This window comes from Homalodisca vitripennis, chromosome 7 (assembly GCF_021130785.1).
Source record: "Homalodisca vitripennis isolate AUS2020 chromosome 7, UT_GWSS_2.1, whole genome shotgun sequence".
NCBI classification, from domain to species: Eukaryota; Metazoa; Arthropoda; class Insecta; order Hemiptera; family Cicadellidae; genus Homalodisca; species Homalodisca vitripennis.
The window spans coordinates 47,258,595-47,266,645 of NC_060213.1; positions in this window are offsets into that span (position 1 = coordinate 47,258,595).

Here is an 8,051-nt window from a genome sequence, read left to right on the forward strand (position 1 = left end):
AATTGAAAATTGCTTCTTGTCTGGGAACGTCAGCCGTTCCTAAAAACCCGAAATGAGTTTGGGGCCACGGACAAAAGAATCCTATCAATAACAACTTCATGTTTTCTAATGTATTTCATATATCGTTCCTATATGGTTCAATTCATTATTCCTAAAAACGTATTAATGTCAAAGACACGTGATTTAATAGGACTTCTATACAAGGAACCACCAGAGAGTGCAGTTGGCGGCGACCAATAGAATGGACTGGCCTGCGCGACGTTGCCACACAACTGCCGCTGCCGCGCCCGGCACGGCTGGCGCATTGTGGCTGATAAACCGCTGCGCTGTCACAACTAAAACTGACACTGAACATTTAAAACTTATCAGTATAATTGAAAAACAATATTTAAAATGCGTTGACAGTTTGCTATGTTATATTTAAATTACTTGTATAGTTTATTAATGTTATTACAAACTAACTATCGATTAAAACAAACAAATCGTCCCGTCAGTTAGTCAGAGTAAAGTACTTGCTTATTTCCATACGATACAACTTTCAGTGATTTTAAACGATTACTAAACACACACAAAATTAATATACATGTTTGCTTATATTGGACACTGCATGAACGTGTTGCTTGATTAAAAATAATTTAAAACAATATAACAAGATAATCAATTTTAAAATTATCGAACAATTATATTTTTAAATTAATAAATGAAATAATCAAATTTTCCACTAAATAATTTTTAGGCCTACTATTTTAAAATGAAATACGTTAAAAAGCATGATTGACTTAATAATATTCTTACCTATGCACTTGTATATTATTTATTCGCTCTCAGGCGGCAACATCGTAGCCAAAACCTCGGAGTCTTCTTCATTTTCACTTTCTGCCTCACTGCTACTCGTGTCAGAATTGTCTGCTAAGTTTATAATTATTTGATCTACAACACTTGTGCGGATACATTCCTTTTCAAAATCAGCTTGCTGCAAGGCTTCTGCGTGCTGAACTCTTGATTGCCAGTCTTCTTTATTCACTTTGTCCAGAGCATCATGAACAAGTTTCTCAACGTCGGTTATTTTAAATGTCTTTATTATTACGTGCTACCTCTCCCTTCACTTGAGCCCATACCATTTCAATGGGATTGTACTGGCAGTGATAAGGAGGGAGCCTGACAACTGTATGTCCCATTTCATTGGCTAATACGTCAAGTTCATAAGTTTTTTGTTGGGTTTTATATGGGGAGAACCCTCATTATAAGTTCTGGTTTCGTTTCTTTCATACAGTATTGTATGTTTTTTCGAGACAGACAGCCAATTTTGAATCTCTTCCTTTTCTCCACGATGAATTTTGGAATTTTCTCGGCGAGTACTGAGTGGTATGGAGCATTATCCATAACGATGATCGAGCCTTCTTCCAAATGCATAGCAATTTTTTAAACCATTTTTCTAAACGATTCAGCGTTCATTTCATCGTGATAGTCCGAACTGGATGTTGTCTTAGACCGAAAAAAACCCATCTTTTGCCGAACCGACATGACAAATTATTAATCTTCTACCTTTGCCGAGAGGAACCTTTAGTCCACCAGACTCAGTCGTATCCTGCCATATGTATTTTCGAGTATGGTTTTCATTAACCCATGTTTCATCGAGGTAATATATGGGCCTACAATCACCAGATTCTCTAAGCTCTTGCATAGTTCTCAAAAATTTTAAACGAGCCGCTACAATATAATTTTCGTTCCAATAAAAACTTTCTACCATCATTGGTTTTCTTATACCTGAAACCAACATGCCTTAATAATCTATTTGTTGGAATTACCGATCCGTTGTAATCAAGTTTTTGTTTGAGATCCTGCGTGATTCTTTTTGATGTGGGAAATTCCCCTCTGTCGTAGTACGAAAGGACAGTTCGTCTCAAAACATCTTTTTCAAAGTCGTCAAAGCCTGTTATTTTTGATTTTCGACTTCTTTGTTTTTCCTGGCGTTGAAAACTTAATTTCTGATGATGAAGGTCCATCTTCTTCGGACAGCTTAGCTTCTTTACTTATTTTGTTAACGGTTCTTTCACTTACACCACAGGCCTCAGCACACAGTTTAACCACTTTTGCTTAAAGTTTAGAGTTTCTCCGGAAATTTGTCAATGACAGTTTTTTTGAAAAAGTTGTAAACGTTGTAAATAATACGTCGTTCTCCCACTATGTAGGGGTTTTCCGCTACCACTCTTACTTCCGGATGGCTGTGCCACCTTGAACAAACATCATCACACTCCATTTTGTCCAAATAAGGAATCACAATAACAATTATATTACAATTGACACTACACAGAAAATAATTGGTACACTTATAATAGCTACCAATAAACAACACTTAAAAACACGAAAACGTTCATCAACAGTAAAATTCAGCACAAAATAATATACGCGTACTGGAATTGAAGAGAATGCAGTATTTTCAACCGCCACTGATGAAGCGACAATAGGCACTGACTGACGGTCAGAGACAGAAGGAGGAAGGGGCTGTTTTCTTGGAAATAGTATGACTCATCCGTCTGGTATTACCACCACTGCTGGCTGGTGCGGCTTTTGTTCACAGGGTATTTTCACCCATTTCCTCCACATTTTCACTCGTCTGAATCATCTATTATGTACTGTGTTTAAATTTCATTGGATGTTATAGAAACCCCGTTACTTTAGAATTTTATAAGAAAGTGCATTCATATTATAAAAATACTTGTGCTGTATGATTTTTCAACTATGACCAGTTTAAAATATTTAAATCACCCACTTGTTATAAAAAACAATTTTACATAACACAGATTCAAGACTATTAATAGCCAGGCAGGAAAAAATGCTTTCAAATGGTTATAAATTTATGAGAACCGAAGTGCGTAACAAAAACCGTTGCGGCAACAATTCCCATCGTTATGTACTGAATAAGTATATTATGGAAAAGAACATATATTTCAAATGTATTTGATAACTTTCTTACCAAATTGAAAATCCATTTAACATAACATGATTATACTATGCACACATGTAATGCCTTATTATATATCAATGATAATGGCATTATCTAACTGTTAAATACGGGAAAATTAACGTTTTTTTTGCGGTATTTTTATGTTTCTTTTTAATTTATATTTCGGCTAAAGATTTTAAATCCTACGATCTTCGTATATGAGTAATATAATACAATAATTTATTTCAATCCATTTAACTCAACATGGAAATAAGCTACAGAGATGTACTTTTTTTTTAAAATGACCGTAAAATTACATTTTGTAATACGTAGTTAATTAATTCAAGACAGCTCTAACATTTCTTTCGAGCGTAACGGTTAAGTATTTTAATAATGCTGGACTCGCGTGGCTTGTGTGTTACAGCGGGGAACAAGTTTGGCAACGTCGCTCAGCTCTCGTTGGCCGCTCCAAGTTACGGGCAAAATAGGCTCCTCCCTCAACTGCACTCTCTTGTGGTTTTTTGTATAATATCTCGATTAACTTTCTTTAAAGTTATATTAAAAGAATTATTTCTAAAATATTCATGAGGACATAGCATAATTAAAAGTTTTATTGTTTCTTCTACTTCTTGAGTACAATATAAGCAAATTTGAGAAAATAAATCTTTTTCAGCGTCTTATACGTATATGTATGGTCTATTGTTAAACAGCATATGTTAACTATATATAATCTGTTCATCTTAATACTTTTAAACCATGCCCGTGGTACCATATCGTCTGAATATTTCAATACCATCGTGATTTAAAGGACTACAAAATAATACTATTAATTTGTCTAATATAGACTTTTTATTTAAAAAATGATGTTCAGTCTTCCTGAAACAGTTAAATACAAAACATCATCTCATCCAATATGGCTGACCTCTTCGGCTAATTTATTGACATTCTCGTTACCCTCGATGATTATATGAGTTGGGGTTCACTGGAAAACAATATCTTAGTCAGAATGTATAAGTTCTAAGCATATCTTAATGTTTAGCTCAGTTAGAAGATTGATACATTGCAGATTTTCGATTGTTTTAATAGCTAACCGAGAATCACAGCACATTGTAAATGATTTTTTTTTACGTTATTAAGATATTCAATCTTTTGAATATTTTATATAGTTTTGCTGTGAAGCTGGAACATACTGAGCTCAGTTTGAACATACGAGACCACCTGTTCCTTTAGCAGAGTCGGAATGTTATCCAGTGTCTCCAAGTAGCAAACGTCTACAAACTTACCTACCTAACTATACTCAGACACCAAAATCCCAGCGTTTGTTCATCATTTTTTGTGTGTTTCTAGTGCGCTTTATTGTGTTATTCTATATACTAAACATTTTTAAGTGAAGATAGTGCAAAAACTCTACTCATTTTTGTTGATTTTCAAATGATTTAAGCTCTTTATCTCTTCATTATAGAGCCTTAGCTTCATCCTTAAGCGAGTCTCTGTTATATTTTTTATTATTTACTTATGGTTTATGTATAGTTAAAGACTTGACTAGGATAAGTAGAATACTATCTGTAGTCTTTGATTGCCAAGATATTCTGAAGCCTGGTTCTGATCCTGGAAACGTTGTCCTTCAATTTCAAGAATATTATTATTCTAGAGTGACATGACTACAATTAAAGAAAATTGACCATCATTAACCACATATCTTCACCAATTGTGTAGGTATTCTCTATTCTCACGATCTCACCAAGACTGGCTTTTCAACCGAGAATTTTGTTTAATGATTTAGATAAGGTTAGTCATCTTCACTTGGATTTACTGCTCCTCTAGGACTCGGTCTTGAGTAGGTAGAATGAATCTGATCAAAGAACACTCGAGCTGAGGAGTATTGCATGAATCTGAATAAATCTAAAATTTAATAAACTATGATTAATCCAAAGTAACACTACCACTTTATTTCTAACAAGTTCGATTGCTGTCATAAATATTTTTAGGGCCCTTGGGTGGGTTCTATACCCCTAATACCTCTCCAATGTTACATCACCCACATATAGTTTGAGCTTGAGTTTGGGGGTGAAGTTGTTCGCGTCCGTAGCTTGCTACACGTGCTCCCTGGGTAACGCTAAACGAACAGCAAATTTTTGGTAGCTGGACCGTCACTCTTGTGATCTCCCAGTTATGGCAGCTATCGAAGACCAAACAAACGGTCCTTCTCAGGCCCAAACAAATACTGATTTTTTAAATATTGGCTCTCTTTTAAATATATGTTATTTTAACGCCGAGGGTCTTAGCAGATCTAAATGTGAGTGCCTAAGCAAAATTATGATAAAGAACAACGTCGATGTCCTAGCACTCCAGGAGACTCACATTGAGAATTCTAACACCTGTGCAAGAGGCAATATCCCTGGATATACACTTGTAGAAGCCATTGGCCACAGAAAATACGGAGTGGCAACTTATGTTAGGCAGGGCATCGATGATTTGTCCCCGATTTACAAGAGCTGTGATGACGATATTTTTGTACTGGTGGTGAAAGTGTCAGAAACAACTATAGTAAATGTCTAAAAACCACCTAATAGACAATGGTCTGACACAGTACTTCCCATATTTGGACACCCCGTCCTTTACATTGGGGACTTTAACAGTCATCACAGCTCGTGGGGATACTCATCGGATGACGACAATGGTACGAGTTTAACTAGTTGGGCTGAAAATAACAACTTAATATTAATACATGATGCCAAAGACGCCCACACTTTTTATTCAGCCCGCTGGCGTCGTGGTTATACTCCAGACCTATGTTTTTGCTCTTGTGACCGCTCTCTTCAGCCTTTAGCAGTTGGGAGGAAAGTTCTTGGTGCCTTCCCTCATTCTCAGCATAGGCCTGTGCTTATTTCAGCCGGAATCAAGATTCCTCTTGTAAGATCGTTCCCTCGGCCTCGCTGGAATTTTAACAAAGCTGATTGGAAAGCCTTTACATCCAGGCTTGATGATGGCATCAGGTTCATCCCTCCCACGATAAGAAACTATGACCGGTTCACAAAGCTAGTCCTGGCTACTGCTAAACTGTGCATTCCACGAGGATTTCGAAAGAGCTATGTGCCAGGTTGGAGTCAAGAGTGTGAGGACCTTTACAGTGAGTTCAATCACACAGGGAACACAGAAACAGATGATCGGCTGCTACAATCTCTTGACAAAGCAAGAAGAGAAAAGTGGGTACACACAATGGAAAATCTTAACTTTACCCATAGTAGCCGTAAAGCTTGGTCCCTCTTGAGAAAGCTCTCCACCGGCCAGCCTTCGACGAACAGTTCTTTGTCACATCCGAAACCCTGTGCAATAGCAAAGCGTATTGTTACTTTGTCCAAGTCAGATCGCCACCCATCTGACAAGCTGGTTAATTACAAGTTAAACGAATTTAAAAGCAGTCGGCAAGCTCCGTTGGAAATATCGAGAGCATTTGAACTTGATGAAATTGAAGTGGCCATCACCGCTCTGTCAGTTGGGAAGGCAGCCGGTATCGATAATGTCTTCCCAGAATTCCTAAAGTACTCAGGAATCAAAGTTAAATACTGGCTTCTTACGGTGTTCAACGAAATACTGGCTACAGGTAACCTGCCTGCAGCATTTAAAAGATCTAAAATAATCGCCGTTTTGAAGCCCAACACAGACCCAGAGCGTATTGAGAGCTATAGGCCCATAGCCCTGATGAGTGTGTGTTATAAGCTGCTGGAGAGGTTGATCTATAATAGAATATTTCCCATTCTCAATGCCAGCATTCCTATAGATCAAGCTGGCTTTAGACCTGGTCGTAACTGCTGCGACCAGGTGCATGCGCTAACAACTTTTATTGAGAATGGTTTTGAAAAGAGAACAAAAACCTCTACAGTCTTTAGAGACCTCACTGCAGCTTACGACACTGTCTGGAGAAAAATGCCTTTTAGTAAAGCTTTATAATCTAATTCCTTGCCCTTTCCTTCTGCGGCTTCTTAATTCAATGATTAGCGACAGGCTTATAAAAGTATGCCTTGGCCGTGAGGAAAGTTCTTTCAGGCAACATAAAAATGGCCTTCCACAGGGCTCAGTACTTGCTCCTTTGTTGTTCAACGTGTACTCTGCCGACATCCCGACAACGTTATCCAGAAAGTTTATTTATGCGGATGATATTGCCTTAGCCTACCAACATAAGGACATAAAGAAAACAAAACAGGCACTCACTGATGATCTTTCAGTCCTCGCAGATTATTTTAGAGCCTGGAAGCTAAATCCAAATCCTACTAAAACTGAAGTATCATGTTTCCACCTAAATAACAGACTGGCGAACTACAAGTTAAATGTAACTCTTGATGGTGTCAAATTGAAACATAATGAACATCCGCAGTATCTGGGAGTTACCTTAGACCGATCTCTCACTTTTAAAAGTCACCTTCAAAAGTCAGCAGCAAAGCTGAAAACAAGGGCTAATATAGTACAGCATCTTGCTGGATCAACTTGGGGGGCCAACGCAAAAGTACTGCGTACCACTTTTTTTCCCCTTGTGTACTCCGCTGCTGAATATTGTGCTCCTGTGTGGCTTAATAGTGCACATGTGCGAGAGGTCGATGTCGTTCTTAACAGGGCCATGAGGACAATTACTGGAACTCTCATGGCAACACCAACACCTTGGCTCCCAGTGCTGAGCAATATAGCACCACCTGAGATTAGACGCAAAGAGGCTCTTCTGAGAGAGTTCAATAAGATCGTGTCCAATCCCGAATTGCCCGTTACGCGCGACCTTCCTCAGCAAGATAGCCGGCTCAAATCACGCAAGCCATCAGTACGAACAGCATCCCAGTTGATAAAGTGATAGAGGAGAACTTTACGCCTAATGCTAACTGGGCGTCATCCTGGGAATCATTCGATGGACGGAACAAGTTCTTGATATCCGATCCTACGAAAGCAGCGGGTGGCTTGGAAATTCCTCGAAAGGAATGGGTTTTATTGAATCGTTTTCGAACTGGGGTTGGAAGAAGCAATCACTGGAAATTTAAGTGGGGTATTACTGACGACCAGACGTATGATTGTAGCGCAAACTCTCAGACAATGGAGCACATTGTAAAGGACTGCCCTT